The sequence below is a fragment of the Mustela putorius genome, unplaced genomic scaffold (assembly GCF_011764305.1).
Source record: "Mustela putorius furo isolate JIRA1106 unplaced genomic scaffold, ASM1176430v1.1 tig00000198_pilon_pilon_pilon, whole genome shotgun sequence".
Taxonomy (NCBI): Eukaryota; Metazoa; Chordata; class Mammalia; order Carnivora; family Mustelidae; genus Mustela; species Mustela putorius.
In genome coordinates, this window is record NW_025421311.1 from 1,737,018 (window position 1) to 1,755,636 (window position 18,619).

Below are 18,619 nucleotides of genomic sequence, written 5' to 3' on the forward strand. Positions count from 1 at the left end.
TCTTCATTTGAGATCATCTGGTTCACTGGTTTGAACATGCGCGCACGTCTTATTTGATACTGCTGGATCATAAATTACACAAGACCTTTTGCTTCTTTTGTATAAATGGCTCATGCTTCGTGGAAACGTGCCTGTTGGGTGAACACCGTTCCCATCATTTCACTCCCCCTCATGAAGTCCTACAGCACACTCATTGCCCATTTCGGCATCGTATTTCTACTTGCTTGGATTCACTGTTCAAACTGAAGATCAATTCTGTTTTAATGTTCATCAGCAGTGCTTTGCCAAACCCTTCCGTGTTATTTCCTAGCATAATTTCACAGCTCTAAATAAGTGAGTCTTTATACTCCTATTGACCCTAGCCCTCTCCCCTGTGGGATCCTGCATTCTCCTATCACCTGGATGTCTGAATTCCTAATCGCTATGGACTGAGTATTTATATCCTCTGAGTATTCATGTTAAGACGCAATCCTCAGTGTGATGGTCTTGGAGGAGGAGGTTTTGGGAGGCGATTAGATCATGAGGGCTCAGCCCTCATGAATGGGAAGACAGTACTTATAAAAGAGACCCCAGAGAGAGCCCCTGCCTTTTCAGCCATTTGAGGACATGGCAGGAAGATGGCCATTTAGGAGGGAGTGAGTTCTCATCAGATGCCCGAATCTGACGGCGCCGTGATCTTGGACTTCCAGCTTCCAGAATTGTGAGAAGTCCATTTTTGTTGTTGATAAGCCACCCAATTTTTGGTGTTTTTGTTATGGCTGCCCAAATCAGTGAATACACTGATGCTCCCACTGGTGGTTCCAGCAGCAGCTGTGTACGTGTCGTGCACAATGTGGCAAAGATGATCACAGACTGTCACAGAAGACAACAAAGAGCCCAAAACGACAGAATGTTTGATGAATGCTTCCAGTGACTCAGGTAGCCCACACCGACACCTGGCTTATGAATCGAACCCTCACACCCGGCAGAGCAGAGTCACAGTTTACCCAGGGATGAGGCTCTAGAGTGAGCACATAAGGTGGAAACTATGCAGAGCATTTCTTGGGAAATGCCGGACTCATGCACGATCCCTTGCTGATCTGGTCATGATCATTTGCCCCATTTTTTTGTTTAAGTGGATGAAGTTGTTTAAGTTTAGATGAAGTTGTTGGCTTGAGTCGAAGGTACATGTTATAGGAAAAAACTGTAACTTTAGATCGTTCATCTCAGCCAAATGCACAGATTATGAAAGGCTCATGAGAAATGATACTGGCCTTGGGAAGAGCAGATCTGCTTCTTCCAGATGTAAATTCATCATCCTGACGACAGCAAGCTCTGCCAACGTATTACACTGCACAGACACAGGGTCTCTCTTTTTCCCTTTTCCCACTTTCCCGCCTTTGGACCATCGGGCACCTGCCGCAGAGACCCCACGTGGCCACACCTGCAGGGCCCTGAAGAGCACCCAGGCCAAGCCAGGTGGGACTATTTCCTGTGTGGTCTTGGGGTGATGGGGACATTCGCACTCACTTTTTTCATTCCAAAGACAGGAAACAGAACTGAACGCTCACTCAGGATGACCCCATGGGGGAGTGCTTGCTAAAGAGAGAGTGGTTTATGGAAGTGCTGCCTGTGACAAAGCTCTTTAATAATACTACAGTTTTATGGGTCTTAGGAAAAGCACATCACCCTCATGTGAGTGATAAAAAACCCACAGAATTTTTAAATTGCCTAACTCTGAGCAGTGTTCATGTAGAGATCATACCCTTAAATTTTCATTTAGGTAGAAAAAATATAGGTTCTTGTCATATCTATATAGTCTGTCCCAAATTTATGAAAGGAAGAGTCTCTCCAGAACAGCCTGCCCTTGTCAGAACACAGGCTCTCTGCGGCTCCTCTGTTACGGGCCTGGGTTGACCCGAACTCTCCATCTTCCTGAGGTGGCCTATCACGGAGCTCACGGGGGAGACGCAGGTCCTGACCCCATAACTTTGTCTCATTCCCTGTCAACAGTAGCTCATCTCGGCCACTGGGCTGCTGGAGCTGCTTCAGATTTACTTGTAAGTCCCTTCTTTGGAATTCGTAACTACTTCCCCATAGGAAGGGTGGAGCTCACAGTAGTTCGGAGCCTAGGCCAGCCTTCATAATGGCCTTTTTAACCCATGATGGAGGTGAAGCCATGCAAATGACGAGCCCTACGCCTTGAGGAGCCCTCCAGCCAGCCTTCGCTCCCTGGGGCCAACACTTGGCACCAACCCCTGAGCCCTAAGGACAAGATTAGATGCTGGCGGAAGGGCCCTCCAGTCTGATCTCAAGGCTGCAGCAGAACAGGCTCAGGAAGCCCCTGTGGGTTGAAACCGCCGCTGGGGTGGACCCGGGACAAAGAAAGGGGCTTCTCTTGAATATAACAAGTGCTCACGTTTTCACAACAGACAGGACTCTCCCCTTCCTTCTCCTCTCCTGTCTTTCCAAGTTATTTGCTCTCTTGAAAGACCAGGGACTTGGAATCTTGCCTTTTTCCTCGAGAGACCTTAGTTACCTGTTTGATGCTTCTACATCCTCTTGTGATGGTAACAAATCACATTCCGCTGCTGCACACTAGCCTTTTAACACCCAGCAGCTAACATTACCATGGCGGCGCGCTACCTACCACGTCGTACGGGAACGGACAGAGCTGGGCATTTCCACAGCCGGGCAGTCTCGCTGTGGTAGTATTTCTTGATGGTTAGTGCGGTTGGTATGAAACCAATGTGCTGGCGGCAAATGGAGTCGCTTGAGAAGTGAAAGATGCCTATAGCCTCACTCTCGCTGGGGACCACTCTGCTGACCTCGCTAACAATGAGCAGCCTCTCCAGAACAGCCTGCCCTTGTCAGAACACAGGCTCTCTGCGGCTCCTCTGTTACGGGCCTGGGTTGACCCGAACTCTCCATCTTCCTGAGGTGGCCTATCACGGAGCTCACGGGGGAGACGCAGGTCCTGACCCCATAACTTTGTCTCATTCCCTGTCAACAGAAGCTCATCTCGGCCACTGGGCTGCTGGAGCTGCTTCATCTACGTGCTAAGTGCAGCCGCGGGGAACTTTCAGCCCAGCCTCTTTGTCTTACAGGCCGACCAAAGCTGTCACATACACAACCCCTCAGTTTCTCTGTGTCTCATCTCAGGGGGTCCCAGAAGCTAAAACGTCTCCCTTCTTGCCTTATGTCTGTTGCTCATAATTCTAAGTTTGGCTTTCTTAGTTCAGTTAGTTCTCTGGGACCTCAGAGGTGATGCCATTTGAGGAACAACAGGAAAAGTCTTAGGAATGGATGAACCAGTGTTGCTGGTGAACCAGCCCCCTCTACCGTCTTCAACTTTACCACTTAATAATTGAGAATCTCACGGGACACACAGATGACAGGGCGGTGACAGGTGGTGCCGTGTCACAGCCCTCCTGCTCATGGGAAAGAGGGCTCTGACCCCACCACTACTTAAGGTGAGACCCCGAGCAAAGACTTGACTTCACTCAACTGCAATTTCATTGTTAGAAACAGAAATGACGAAGCCCATTTCAACACTCTTTAACCAAGTTAAAGAAGAGGTAATAACGTATCTTAGGGAACATATGGCATATGAAGCGGCCACGAGGAATCAAAAGTTGGTCATCACCATCACTACAAACCCGTTCGGAGCCTTTTAGCTGCTTTGAAGACAAGCGCCATGCTGACCCCCACGGGCACTGGCTACTTTCCCAAAGGAGGCTCTGACCTTTTGGAAACCATTACCTCTGTGCTTATCTGTTGTGTTCCCCATTGACTGGCCTGTGTCCTGCCTTGCCAGCAGTTATCAGCTCTCAGCTTTGTTTGTAAGCTTCTAATTCCACTTACTTTTCTCTTACTGTATATTGGCTTCAATTGGTAAATATTTTTGAGCACCTCCTATGTGTGTTAGACCCCGGAGCTGCAGAGAGGAAGGAGACCTCACAGGGGATGCAGTGGGGTCATTTCTGAGCTGTGGAGATGCACATGCTTCTGGGGAGAACAGAGATTTATTAAATGGAATGGTGCAGCTTTATAGAATATGGCAACACGTAGAACTGGTTGATAGGTTGGAAGTAGACTTCTAAGGCTCATGAATGCCAGGTTAGAATTTAAATTCATTTTATCATGCCATGGGAAACTATTCCATATTTTTAATGAGAAAAGTTGATGTAATTTGAAAAGGAAAGGTCTCCTGATGGCAAAGTACAGGGGAAGTTGTAGCATAGGGGACTAATTAAGAGATGAGCAGGACCAGTGGTTTTCACACTAGAATTTCCTAAGGAGCTTTAAAAATACAGATGTAAGGGCCCTCCCCTCTCCAAGCAGAATTTCTGGGAGAAGTCCTGCATTTTTCAGAGCTGTTTAGGGAATGCTTACGGAGAGCCCGGGCTGGGAGTCTGGTGTATAGCAACGAAATTATACATGCTTTAAGGGCAGTCTTGTTTGTTAAACATTTTAAAAGTCTGACTTTGGCAAATAATAAGGGGACATGGTAATTGAATTGACTGACGGGTGGATACTTCGGGTCCTGAGTAGAATTTGTCTCATGGGGGCTGACGTCAAGTCTTGGCTGGGCGCCGTTCACAGGAGTACGTGACCCTGACAGCAGTTATTTCCAGGTGAAGGGAGACTTCCTGTGTCCAGACCCCATGCCAGGCAGTCACACACCGTGGACACCGTCCTTCTGTGTTTTTTTTTTTTTTTTAAAGATTTTATTCATTTGTCAGAGAGAGCAAGCGAGAGCGAGCACAGGCAGACAGAGTGGAAGGCAGAGTCAGACGGAAAAGCAGGCTCCCTGCGGAGCGAGGAGCCCGATGTGGGACTTGAACCCAGGACGCTGGGATCATGACCTGAGCTGAAGGCAGCTGCTTAACCAACTGAGCCACCCAGGCGTCCCCGTCCTTCTGTGTTCTTTTTGGGTGCATTCGGTACTCTTGGGCATAGGACTTGCTAGCACTATTTAAACACCTTTAAAGTCATGTCTGTTTTGAAATATCTCCTTTAGTAACATAAAATAAAGACTCCTCAGCCTATCTCCAGATGGTTCTGTGGTTCTGACACTTCCAATCCTTCACACCTTCTCCCTCCAGGAGTGAGTGAGGCTGTTCCACTCACATCCTTGACCTCTGCCCCGGGCTTTGGATTCCCCCCTCCCTGGTCACCATTTTCCCTTCCATGGTGGAATGGATGTCCCCTTCCCTGGGGTGATCTTGGTTGAGAACAGCAGACATCGTGCATGTTCCCCTTAAGGACGGGGTTCTCAAAATCTGGGGTACACTCTAGAAACTCTTTAGGCACAGGAAATTGAGGTGTTAGTGAAATGTGCCTTTTCTCTGAGGACACCCCTTAGTCTTGAACTCTCTGTACGGCTTCTACGGCCTTGTTCTACGGCTGTTCTCCACAGGCCCAGAGTTCACACGGAGTTCCCAACAGTTCCCAATATCCATGTTCACCGTCTGCCCCTGGAGGGTCCCCCCACAGGAACTGGACCCGTTTGCAGGAGTCTGTGGTCTTCCTCTACACGAGGCAGTAACTCCAAGGAGTTCTTGTGGGGAGCTGCTGCGCAACCCAGCTTTACATAATGACAGGCTCCCAAGCCTCTCCATGTTCATGAAGTAAACCAGCCTGTGTGGTGCCACGTGGTCTCGTGGCCCGGGTTGTATCCCCTGTGCTAGGCTGCCGTGCCCTGGTATGTCTCTGAGCACCTGCAGTCCACACAGCAAACGTCACCTTCCTGTCACCCACTCCCCGCGGTGCACACGCCCCTTGCGTGCACCTGCCGCCCCGGCTCACTGGAGGCCTCTCCTGGTTCCCCATGGATGCCCCACACGTGCGCCTGCTGCCCCACAGCAGGCCTCTCCCTATTCCCCACAGACGCCCCACATGTGCACAGACTGCCGGGACCACCAGCAGGCCTCTCCAGGGTCCCCGTGGACGCAGCACGTGTGCACTGGCCAAGCTCCCGGAGGATGCCCCCTGTGCACACAGACTGCCCTGACTGCCTGCAGGTCTCTCCGGGTTCCCCACGGCCAAAGGGAGAAGGAAAATTCAGTAATGCCCCCATCCCAGCTGTATTTCTCCATGAACACAGCAGCCTCTGGGGTGAGGCTACCACGTGTGTCTGAAACACGACACGGTAGTCACATACAGCAGAGACTTCGTGAACACACTGCGTAAAACATGGTCCCTCCATTTCTTACCTAAATTCCTGTCATGGATCCCTGGGGAAGTGGATGCCCTTTGGAGACACAGACCCCTCCCTGGGAAGAGGACCCCAGATGTGGCCTGGGCTGCAGAGTTTGTTGCTCCGTGTTGGTGTTGAACAGCCTGGGATGGGGGTGTCCCCTTCTCCTGGGCTCTCCACCCTCTTGTGGGAGTGCGGGAAGCAGGAGAGACCCACGGCCGCTCCAGCTCCAGAGCTCTGCAGAGGTGGCTCCAGGGACGCTGCCTGAGCCAGAGGTAGCCCTTCAGCACCTGGAGAAGAAGCTGTTAGAAATTCTGACTGTGGCCATTCAACATGCTACGGGTCTTCAGGTCGGTCCCCGGCTTTCGAGAAAACTTGGGTGGAATACAGATCGCCGACATCACACTTACCTCTCTTGCAATTTTTTCGACACTGCTCTCAAAGCGAAAACTTTCCACTTCATAGGAGTGCAAAGCTGCCAAGTGTGACGGCGCGTGTTCCCATTTGCATGTGGGTCCCAGCGCGACTCCCGCTGCCTCCGTCTGCTCTTTCAGGCTGAGGCAGAAAAGGCGGAGCGGGGGCACCCGTGCGTTTCCAGTTTGGGGCAGATTACATCTCCGATATGCGAACAAGATGAAGAGCCCGTTTGCCCTCTGCCCTAAGCAGAGTGTGACTTCAAATGACAAAGCGAGAGCTTGGACGAAGCAGAAAGGCCAGTAGGTCTGCTCCTCAGGCCATTGAAGTGACCTTTGAGTGCTCGGATGCTGGGTCCTTCCAAACAGCCTCTTACGTCATTTCAGCTGCACGTACCACAGACCTGGAGTGTTGAACCCTAGAAGGGACTTCACGGGTCTCATCTAGGCCGTGCCAGGTGACGGACTGTCATCTCCGCCCGGTCACTCAGCTGGTGATGGCCTCCAGTGACGGCTGCCCTGTGGCTCGGTGACCAGACGTCCTTTTGACCATTCTACCGCCGCCATCTGTGTAAAACCTCCTGTAGCTGCGTCTACCCACATCAGGCCTGTACGTCTCCTGATCTTGATGCTTCCTCTGAGGGGAATCAGGCCGAGGCCGGAATGGGTAGGGCTCCCCGAAGGTTGTGTGGAAAGCTGGCGGCACACCACTGCGGATACAGACCTGGGTCTCGGATTGGAAGCTCAGAGCTCACTCTGCACCCCTGCCCGCCAGCATGAGTACTGGCCGGGACAGGGGTGCAACAGGGACCTCGCAAGAGAAAAAAGGAGAGATCTCTGCTTTCAGAGACTTTATGCCCAGCTGCACACTCACTCATACACGGCCCAGAGGCAATGACAGGATATTAGCACAGCGGAAATGAGCCGATGTATTTCTGGAATCCTCTAACTTCCCCGTAGGGAAGGGAAAACTCTGCATTTGTTTTCTGACAGACATCTAGACAAAGCATCCACTTAGCAAAATACAATCCCAGCAGGGCAAGTGCCAAGAAAGACTTCAGGACAGTGACGCGATTGCTTAACTCCTTTGGTTTCCTGGACACCTTTTCTGGGCCACATGTGGTCTCAGGCATTAGGAAGTTCAAGATAAGAAAGACAGAATGTGTCGGGGCTCGAGGGCCCAGGGCAGAGCAGGGGAGGGCCCTGTGGGTGGAGAGACACTGCAGTGAAAGGTCCCTGTGGGAATTAGAGGTTCAGAGCGGTCTGACTCTGCCCGTGACAGCCCAGTTCAGGATGTGGTGGGGGGACAAGGAAGGCCTTGTGAGGCGGCCTTCGGGGGGCCTTGGAAGGCTGTGGCGGCTCACAGAGAAGGGGAAGGTGCTGGAGCTGGACTTCCGACAGAGTTAGTGGCACGAGGTGTGCTCACAGCCCGCAATATGGTCTGAACTCGATTGTTTTAAACCCAGTGGGACACTTTCTGCAGGTAAGGAAGAGAGACCAGAGGAAAAGCCCTTTTCAAAGGTCCGGGGAGCCGATGCTTAGTGCTTAAGAGCACAGGCCCCTGAACCAGACCCCCTCCATTATGTTCTGGCTTGGAGCCTTTCTAGCTTTGGCTCCTAATTTTTTTTCTCTTACTTTTCTCATCTTTAATGTGTGCATAGAAGAAGACGAATTTTTAAGAGTTCAGCGGATGAATGGAATGCCTAGCAGAGTCTTAGCACCATCTCGACGCATGTTACCGCAGTTCTTGCCTGGATCCCAGGGAGAATTCCCAGCTTCAGTGCTTCTGTTCAGAGGGGAGGTCTCTTCTGTCGGAGCCCTGAAGGGGAAGGCACTGGTGGAGAGATCACGGCTCAGTTGAGCTCCCTGTGGGGGGATGGGAGGAACCTTTCTTGTCGCTGGAGATGGTGACGTCAAGCCTGGGATGGGGTCGGAGAGGGGGGATGTATTCTTCCCCTTCTCGGCTCCTGTTTTAGCTTACCTCACTGCTCCTACCAACATCTATTTACATAACATCTCAGATGTGCGGGCAGCCTGGCGCCCCCGGAAGGACTTTTGGTAAATGACAAGTGTCCTCCGCTCCTCTCTGCTGGAAGAGGTGACAAGGACCTCCCCATGCTCCAGGTCTTCTCCAGCCCCGCCCGAGATTTTGTTCTGTGGTCTTCTTATCCCAGCTCCTACTGATTTGGGTCCATAAAGACTAAGATACTTTCTGTCAGTTTGTCAGAGATCTGGACTCCTCCTTGGCTAGAGAACAAAATTGTAGACATTGGTGGCCACCCAAAGCCTACCCCATGTCTCTCCCCCGCCCTGGACCAGCACAGAGCTCCTCTCACAGCCCCCCATTCAGTCCCCCTTCCTCAGGGCTCCTTCTCTCCTTCCTTCCCAGCATCACCATCCAGGGTACCGACCCACACCATCCCCTGACCAAAAGCACATTTTACAAAAATGATTCTGACCATAATCTCCCCGTATCTCATCATTTACATGAGATGGAGCTATTTGTCCTTAGTTTTTTTGAAGATTTATTTGTTTTAGAGAGAGAGAGAGAGAGAGCACGAGCAGGAGGGGCAGAGGGAGAGACAGAATCCCAAGCAGACTCCCCACTGAGCGCAGAGCCTGACATAAGAAGGCTCGATCTCACGACCCTGAGACAGTGACCTGAGCTGAAATGCTGGATGCTTAACCCGCTGAGACACCCAGGTGCCCCTACTTGTCCTCAACTTCTAAGTTTTTCTTTAGCCTATCTCTTAAAAAAAAAAAGAGTATAGATTATTTTCTGAAGGAAATAAAATTTACTTTATGTCCTTCTCTGGGCAGGACACCAGACAACCTGATCACCCACGTCCCTCGACGCGTTGCCTGCTCCCCCCACACCATTGGTCCCTGGCCCCTGGCTCTTCTCGGATGACTTCTCACAGGACCATTAGCCTCCACAGATCCGATGCTTGATCTCAGCCATTTGTGGAAATAATTCTAAATCCATATCTGATGTTTGGAGGATTGAATATTTAAGCCATGTTTATAAGAGATTGGTTGACTCCGAAAATAACACAACCGTCTTCCACCAGTGACGCAGAAATGCGCGGTAATCCCGTGGGGTTTGTCCGGAGCGCGCCTTGCTGGTGCTTACGGCCAGCCGGCCGGTCTGCTTCCTCGCACATGCTAAGTGCTATCCCACAGGAAAACACAACTGTTGGTGGGAGACGGGTTTTGAAGGAACAACTCTGAAACAGAGATGATATCATGTAACTGGTAAGAAAAATGATTATTAAAATAATTTTAAAAACTCCATAAGCCTGTCAGTTCTCGAGGGAGAACCATGTTTGTGAGACCAATAAAGAACCTCAGAGTTCCGTGTTTCTCTTGCTTTCCCAACAGGCGACTGAACATTTCCCTGAATCCCTTCCCCAAGCAGGGGACGAGCCTCGCCTCGGCCTGTGAAGTCAGAAATCACACACACACCCACTTAAAAGAAAACCAAAGAACCACAGCACAAAAGCCCCCCAGATCCCCATCACCCGGCTTTTTAAACGTACCTGCTTGTTACCAGATGTTTCGGAAGGTCGGGCAGTCATTCGTGTGGACGTTGTGAGAGTCTGGACTGGCCCAGTGCCGAAGGGGAAGTGGGGGAGGAGGAAGGGCCGACGGAGCCATGATTTCTAAAGCGTGGTCCCATGACTGGCGGCGTCAGCAGCACCTGGGAACCAGTTCAAGGGCCGGCGATTGGCCTTCCGGGCTGATCAGTGTAATCCCAGCTCTGGGGCAGGGCCCATCGTGCTGGTCTAGCAGGCCCTCCAGGTGATTCCGATGCTTGCTGACATTGAAGGCCCCACCTTCAGCTCGATTTCCAGTGTGTGGGCTTGTCTTGATGTTGGGAGAGCCCGGCTGTGAGCGTCTGGTTCAGCGGTTGGCACGCTGGCCCACCGATAGCAGGAGACCTCCTCACCCTTGGCCTCCTATGACAGGATCTTAAAAAGGACTGGATTCCTTTGTGGATATCATGTGCCTTTTAAATTTGCTTGTTCATTTTTCCCCAGGACTCTTCTGTCTTCGAATCTGGCTCACCCAAATTAGGGCAATTCAGGGAAGCTCTATTTCCAAAGAAACTAATGACCAAGCTAAGAGTGGGGCGTAGGGGAAGGACGGGTGATGCACAGGAGCTCGGGACCTCGGGAGGGAAGCGCGACCGCCTTTGAGACCCTGAGGGCAAGAGGAGAGGAGGCTGTGACGGGAACACCAGGGGAAACTGAGTCATGTACCATGGACCAGCTCCAGCAGAACAGTGACCCTCTGGTCACAGCGGGCTGAAGCCGTCTCACAGGGAGGAAAGCAAGGGACACGTACCCCAGCCCTGAGGTTCTCCAAGCCTGGTCCCCAGCCAAGCAGCGTCGGCAGCTCCTGGGAACTTACAAATGCAAAACCATTTCTCACCCACGGATCAGAGAAGAATCAGCCTTTCTGAGGATGGGTCCAGCACTCTGCCTAATAATCCTTGGGAGTGATTCAAAGATTCACAGTTTTTTAAAAAGATTTTTTATTTATGTGACACAGAGAGAGAGAGCACAAGCAGGAGGAGAGGCAGGCAGGGAGAGAGGGAGAAGCAGGCTCCCCACTGAGTAGTGACCCTGATGTGGGGCTAGATCCCAGGACCCTGAGATCATGACCTGAGCCAAAGGCAGAGACTTAACCTACTGAGCCACCCAGGCGCCCCAAAGATTCACATTTTTAAAGCAGAGAGCCACTGACGTAACCCTAGTCTCCTCTTCCTCATCTCCCCTGAGGGCTCCTTCCCAGGAGCCAAACCCGACCACCCTCTGGAGGACGCAGGCGTCATTCCATTCAGCTCTGCCTCCTGGGGCTGAGTAAGTCCTGGGGAGACAAGGCACAGCATAGGGAACAGAGTCTGCAGTGGTCTGATAGTGCTGGGCCAGGACGGGTGGTGGTGACCCTGGAGGGGGGCGCCGCGTAAGGCAGACCCTTGTCCGATCCCCACATCCTCCACGTGCCGGTAACAGAACGTCGTGTGTCGACTCTGCTTCAATCATGAGTAAACAAGTAAACAGAGGAACCTGCCCCGGCGCTTCCCGGAGGGTAGAACAAAGGAACGTACTGCTTGCCAGCAGCAGTCGCTTACTTTTATGGAATTTTCTTTCCCTTTCTTCTTGTGCTCCTCACTCTAATTCACCAGGGTATACCGTATCATCTTTACTTCGAAGAATATTTGTTAGTAAGATAACGGTTTTGAATCTAATTGGAAACAAGTGAAACGATTTACTACTGTAACCTCCTGTACAGATAAAAGTATTTCAAGTGTAAGATATAAAAAAGAATAGCAGAGAATAAAACAGACGAGCCTCCGGGGACAGAGGTCCAGGGGGAGAACTGGAAGAAAGGAGCTGAAGGTACGCCGGCGAGATGTCCGGTGTGGCCACAGCCTTGTCAGATGGCCGTCTTCCTTCCCTGGCTGTTCCTGTCTCCAGACCCTGAGGCCAGGACACCCTCTCTTCTATTTACTGTGGCCAAAATCACAGTCAAGGTGAAGCCAGGGCATGTGTGCAGATGCGGAGAAGGAGTGAAGTACTGGGGCAAATAATCCAGACGACCACACGCCTGCCTCTGAGAGAGCAGAGTAACACCCTTCTGTGTGTCTGGAAGGATGATTAGAAATGTTTGTTGAATCTCACTAACGACCCTTAGTAATATTAACTGGTGTCCTTATGATGGCCTACAAGAGTCAATAAAATCTGGCTTTTAGCTTGACCTAGCTCATGCCATTCTAGCCCCATACCAAGCAAGCTTCTACCTCAGGGCCTTTGCACTTACTGTCCACTCTGCAGGGAATACTCTTATCAGGTATTTCCATGGCTTTCTCCCTTACATCCTTTGGGCCTTTACTTACATGCCTTATCTAAAATTGAATTCCCCTCCACCACTGATCCTCTTTTCCTGATTTTATATTTCCGTAGTGATAACAATTATTTGTCTCACAGGGTATGTGCATTTTACTTATTTATCTACCTCCCGTCATTCTGGACTCTTCAGGGACAGGGATTTTGGTCAGTCTTGTTCCCTCTCTCCAATCCCTGGAACTGTGCCTGGTATATAGGAGAGTAGCCATTTCATTATTTTTTGTTGTTGCTGAACAAAACAGCAACGTGCTCCTGGAAGTTAGTAGTTTTGTCCTAAGAAGCAGTGATTGTTTTTCTAGTTCAAGAGCCAGTGGAGGGGTTCTGCTGTATCCTCAGCGGGGTCCAGCCCGGGGGTACTGGCCAGCCTCTCCCGTTATCCTCGTCCTCAAGCTCCTCTCCTGGCAGTATCGTTTGGCAAAGGCAACTTTGCAGAATGAAAAGGAGACTATAGAGGAAGTAAGACTCTCACTGCTAAGATCACGCTCTCGGGTCAGTGTTGTCACATGAGGACTAATGGTTTCCCCCAAGGTCATGTGGCATTATCGAAAGGCACATCTAGTTATCACTAAGAGGGGGAAGCATATTCCTAGCATCTCGTGCATGGAGTCTAGGAATGCCGCCACGCAGTCTGCAAGGCACCAGTAAAGAATCGTCCACCCCACATGTCAACAGATCTGAGCTGGAGAAACGCTGCTCCAGGGGGAAAGGAGAGGCCCTGGTCATAGGGGTTCTGGAAGTTGCTTTGGGTAATCTCCGCTTTACTACCTGTCCATGTGACATGGTTAGAACTACACGGGCAGGAGCTGAATTGGTGTTATTTACGGGTCCTTTGCCCGTATCTCCTCCAGTTTCTGATATGTAGTAGGTCCTCAGAAATAATCGTGGACTGAATAACTGAGAAAAAGTACAATAGTAAAACGGTAGGTCTCTTCTAGACACATTATATTCTAGACACAAAACATGATTATGGTTAAACTCTGGCTCATCTCCTTGACGTCAGATTGAGAGCTCTACCATTCACAGCTCTGGAGCTTTTAGTCTATTTTAATTTGTATGAGAAGAAAAAGGAAAAGTCATATTTGGTCCGATCTTGTGCAGACGTTCATACATTGCTTGAAAATGTTTGCTGAAGGGGTACGCCTCCTCCTACGGCAAAAACAGCAACTGATTGTTGTTCTTGTGGGACCAAGGCAGGGTGAGCTGGAGGTCCCAGAATTCAGACAATTATATCTGGGTTCTTTCTGAATGCATTTTTGGATAAATAGTGGACCAAAGTGTTTCCTTGTCCCCCCCCCCCCAACGAATACATTTGCTATGTGTTCTGGGCTTTTCTCTCCTTCAGATGAGTGCAAGCTGTCTTCTCAGCAGAGCTGTTCGTGGCTTTTTGTCAGAGTTTCTATCAAGCCCAAGAGTCTTCATTTCCCATGACATGCAGGGACAAGTAATCTGTCACAGAAACTTCTACTTTTCATTTATGTAATAACCAAGATCGAATTTGGTATTGAGATAAGGTTTAACCTGAAAAATATCAGGGTTTTGTTTGTTTTTTTGTTGTTTGGTTTTTTGTTGTTTTGTTTTTTGTTTTTACAAAATGGGGATTTAAGTGAATCAGCAAAGCTGTTTGACTCCTATGTACTGAGAACATACTTTCCCAGGAGACCCAGAAATCAACTTTTTCTTTCAAAAAAAGAAAAAAAGAAAAAGAAAAAAGAAAAAACCCGACTCCAGAATGTAGGATTTATGAAAAGGCTGTGCAGGTCTGAAGAAAACTGAACGCTCCACCCCCAATCCTCCTGTATTAGGACATTCCCCAGGGGGGTGAAAGGTTCTAGCATCCACTGGGGAGTCAGGGCCATGCTCGCGGAGGCATTCTTGACCCTACTCCCTCCCTCGTGCTCTAAAGCTTTGCTTTTCAGACATCAGAAAACTGCCTGCTCTGGCCTCCTTCAACGAGCCTCTGTCGCTCGTCGCTCCCGAGCCTGTGGCCCCACTACTCTGCTTTCTCACGGCCAACTCTCTATCCAGTGATGGCCCTTTTAGCCACTTGTCCTAATACTTTGCTCCCCTGGTCAAAACTCCCCAAGGACCTCCCAACACACTAAAAATCTAAAGTCTTTGCTATGACCAAGAAGACCCCTATGAATGAGCCCTCCCTACTTTTTAAACTTCTGTTTATTTGCTGCTGTTCCTTGTCCACATTACCCTAGCCCTCTAGCTTCTCCTTACACCATCCTTCACTTGTTTCTGCCTCAGGACCTTTGCACTTCCTGTTTCCCTCTGCCTAGAATGCTCCTCCCCAAGATGCTTCCCCCTGTTACTTTTCACTTCCTTTAGATCTCAGCAAAAATGTCACTTCTTTAAGGAGAGACCTTTTACCTAATTAGCTTTTTCTTTTTTTAAAAAATAGCACTGATCACTCTATAAAATTACATACGTGATTATTTTCTGTTTCTACCTTGCTACCAAGTCCACAAAAGCTAGAACATTGTGTTGTTCCTTATCTTGTTCATTGGCCCTGGTGCCCAAAACTGTGCCTGTCCTAATTAGTTAGTTAGTTAATTAAATGAGTGAAAGTGGACCAGAATACTCACTGATGACTTCAGGACACTTGCCTGGGATTCTAGGTGAGAAGACCTGATGAAGAAATTCTTTAGCTCCACCCCATCCAGTGACCAGGACAGGTGGTGAGACCATGCGATGATGGATGTAGGTTACAGAACTGCCTGGAGTCTAGCGCCTGCTGACCTTGAAGACCTTACTCGAAGTCTCCATGCTTCACCTCTCATTTTCAGGAAACGTAATAAATACAATGACACTGTAGAAGGAACCATTTATACAGATTCATTTGTCAATTTCAGAAAACTCATTTATCATTGGGTAAGTTTGAAAATTAGGTAAATAGTCCTGAGCTTCCGAAAATTTGGGGGATCCTGTGAGCACTCAATAAATGGACACAGTCAACATTTATTATGTGCAGCTTCTGTATTTGCAGATTTGCCTGTTCCCTACCATTCATACGTGCCTCCACAATCTGTCCCCCTTGTGTGTTTTTACAGATGTGGTCATTGAACCACTGGACGTGTCCAGCACACATACGCCCAGCTGGGGTCGAACGAGGTGCCACTCTGCCTTCTTTTTTCAGTGCTCACATGGTAAACAAGGGTCTTTTTCATGGTCTTCTTAGTGCCAGTTTTTTTACATTTTTGTGTTTTTTTGATTGGTGCCTTTGCCATTTGAAATGGCTCCCAGGCATGGCAGTAACGTGCTGTGTGTTTCTCCTAAGGGCGAGAAGGCTGGGACGTGCCTTATGGTGAACATGTGTGCATTAGGTAAGGCAAGGGTTATAGTGCTTCGTCAGTGAGTTCAATGTTAATCAATAGCACGCATTAAATAAGAAGACCTCCTTAAGCAAAGACACACAGAAGACAAGGTCATGTGTCTATCACTTGATGAAAGTATTGTGACCAGATGCTTAGAAAACCTAACCACGTGTCTCCTCCCGCTGGAAGGGTGACTCGGGGCTCACTAACTTGGTGTCTGGGGCGCCATTAGAGCACCTCACCACCATGAAGAACAGGGATCGACTGTCTCTCTTTCTGCTCACTGATCAGCTTCTCAGTAAGTGGTTTTCACTCAAAACCTCGATTTCAGCACAGTTCTTCCATGCACAGCATGTGGCCCTCTGAGTCATACCTCACCAGCGACATTCTGGGAGAACCAGGACTGGAATGTGGCCAGACCTCAGGACCCAGGGGCACGGAGTGGGGGGCTCCCTCTGGACTCCCCACTACTTCCCCACACGGGTGTCATTCCTCCCCTTCCTTTGTGGCTGGGCCTTCCCTGGGCTTTCTGGTCCATGTGGAAGGAGTGTGGTGCCACAGCCATCGATGTTTACGTCTTATTATGCCAATAACCAGAGACCATTTGAATCTCTTCCCAGCTCCATATGTCATGAGAAAGGTAGGTCCTGGGCTGGGTTAGGTGCCGCTGAGATATCCAGCCAACCCTGGATATCCAGCCGAGATGCGCATGCTTGTGTGTGTGTGCGTGTGTGTATGTGTGTGTGTGTGGTTCTGTGAAGTGTGACTGTGGCCGCAAGTCCGTGGGAAACGCCTCACGTCCAGAGCTGCTCTGAGGAGCAGCTAGTACTCCCATGTGGCCATTCACACTTGAATGTGAGTCAGTTTAAGGTAGTGCAAGAAAGACGTCTTCAGCCTGAAGCCACATTCCAGGGGCTCAACAGGCACACACAGCTCATGACCCAGGAGAGGGCTGGGCATCATGGCGCCAAGTTCCCGTGCACAGTGCAACCATCGATCAAGCCGCTTTTCCCCGAAAAGGTCTGTGAGGGGGCAGGTTGGGAAGGGTGTTTCTGGGCACGTCTGCTCCATCTTCTTCGCCATATTGATGAGACAGGCCCAGCCCCCATGGACCCACTGCTTCCTCCGGCACCCAGACTACTTTTATACCCTTGCGATTGTCCTGTCATCCTTTTCCTCCTTGGTCTTCCCCCTCCTCCAAGGGACTCGACCAGTCCTGTGACTTTCAGTCACTATGTGATGATGGCTCCCAAGCTTACATCTCACTCCAAACCCTTCCTGAGTGCCAGACCAGACCTGTCCACCTAGTATCTCCGAGTGGGTGTGTCAAAGACCATTGGGCACTAATGTTTCATACCAAGCTCTTGATTTACCACAAATTTCCTCTTCTTCCCGGGCCCCAGCCTCAATAAAGGCATCTCTATCTGCCCAGTTTGTTTTGCCAGAAGCCCTTGACACCCTCCTCCGCTCGCTTCTCGACACCCAATCCATATATCATCTGTGGTCAGTTAAAAATTCAAAATACTTCTCTAATTGAGTTATAATTTTATTTTCATTTCTAATACCACAGTCTCCTTCCGCTTTCCTGCTGCCTAACATTTATTCAAATCTCTGTTCCTGCTCCAGTGTCTCCAGGAAATGACCAATGCTTCAGGAATCCGTTTCTGCTGCTGAGGGAAATTCTACTTTTTAATGTCTTCTCACCTCATCCTTTTCCTTCTCACAAATACAATGAATTATTTACTTAATATGTACCATCCCTTCCCTAGTTTGATAAGGGCAGAAAGCATGGTTATGTTATTGTTCTTCAAATCTGTTGCATCTGGCAGAGTTCCGGACACGTAACCAGTGACGTATTCACCCCACCTCGGAACCTTTACTTGTAAGCCTGTGAACTCCTCCTTCCCCTCTTCTCTGTGGTCCTTTAGCTTCTGTTATTTACCGTCCTTCTCTTGGGTTCTGCTTCGTGGCTCTAAGCGTGACTCCAGTCAATGTCACAGGCCTGGCTCTTAAGACAGTTGTGATCTCCTCTCTCAAAATCAGCCTCTCCTTCCTGCCTGCCTAGTGTTCCGGGGAGAACATTCTCAACAGTCCAACTCACAGGGACTTCTTCCTCTAGGATGTGCCCTGAGCCTGCACTGCTCTGCAGGCTGAGTCAGTAAGACCTCTGAATCACCCTGTGAACTTTCCTTGCAGCCTCCGTCCATGCAGACAGCACCTTCCAGAACTTGCAGTGCAGAGCCCGCACAACCAGAGGGGGCCTGCACCCCTCCTGTCTCTGACGCCTCCTCTGGAGAACTCCGAGGAGCTTTATAATTCGTATTCCTAGCCCCATCCTTCCTGCAGGCTGCCATTTTCCAAAATGCAGAACTGTTCTGCTGGAAAGGCTCTATCTCAGCCTTCTGATTTTGTAAATGAGGAAACAGGTCCAGCAAGTGGCTGGCTGGTTCACTGAACCCAAGACCTTCTAATGTTCTGACACAGTGTGACACTTGCTGCCCCACTGGGCTTAAGAGCCCCCACGGCTTCCTCAGCTCCACATAAAGGACAAAACTTTGCTAGCCGTCCACGCAGACTTGGTGTGACCAGCTGCTTTTCTGCCTTATCAAACTTACCACCCATCGTGGTTCTTTCCTGGCAAGTTACTTTTCATTCTTTGAAAGGCCTACATTTACCTTTTGCATTTTTGCCGGAAGATCTTTGTTCTTTTGTTTATGCCATCTAGAATATCTATCCCTACTTTTATCCTCTGTTGTGCACCTTGTGTGTTGACTCCAAAGCAATCCTGATACA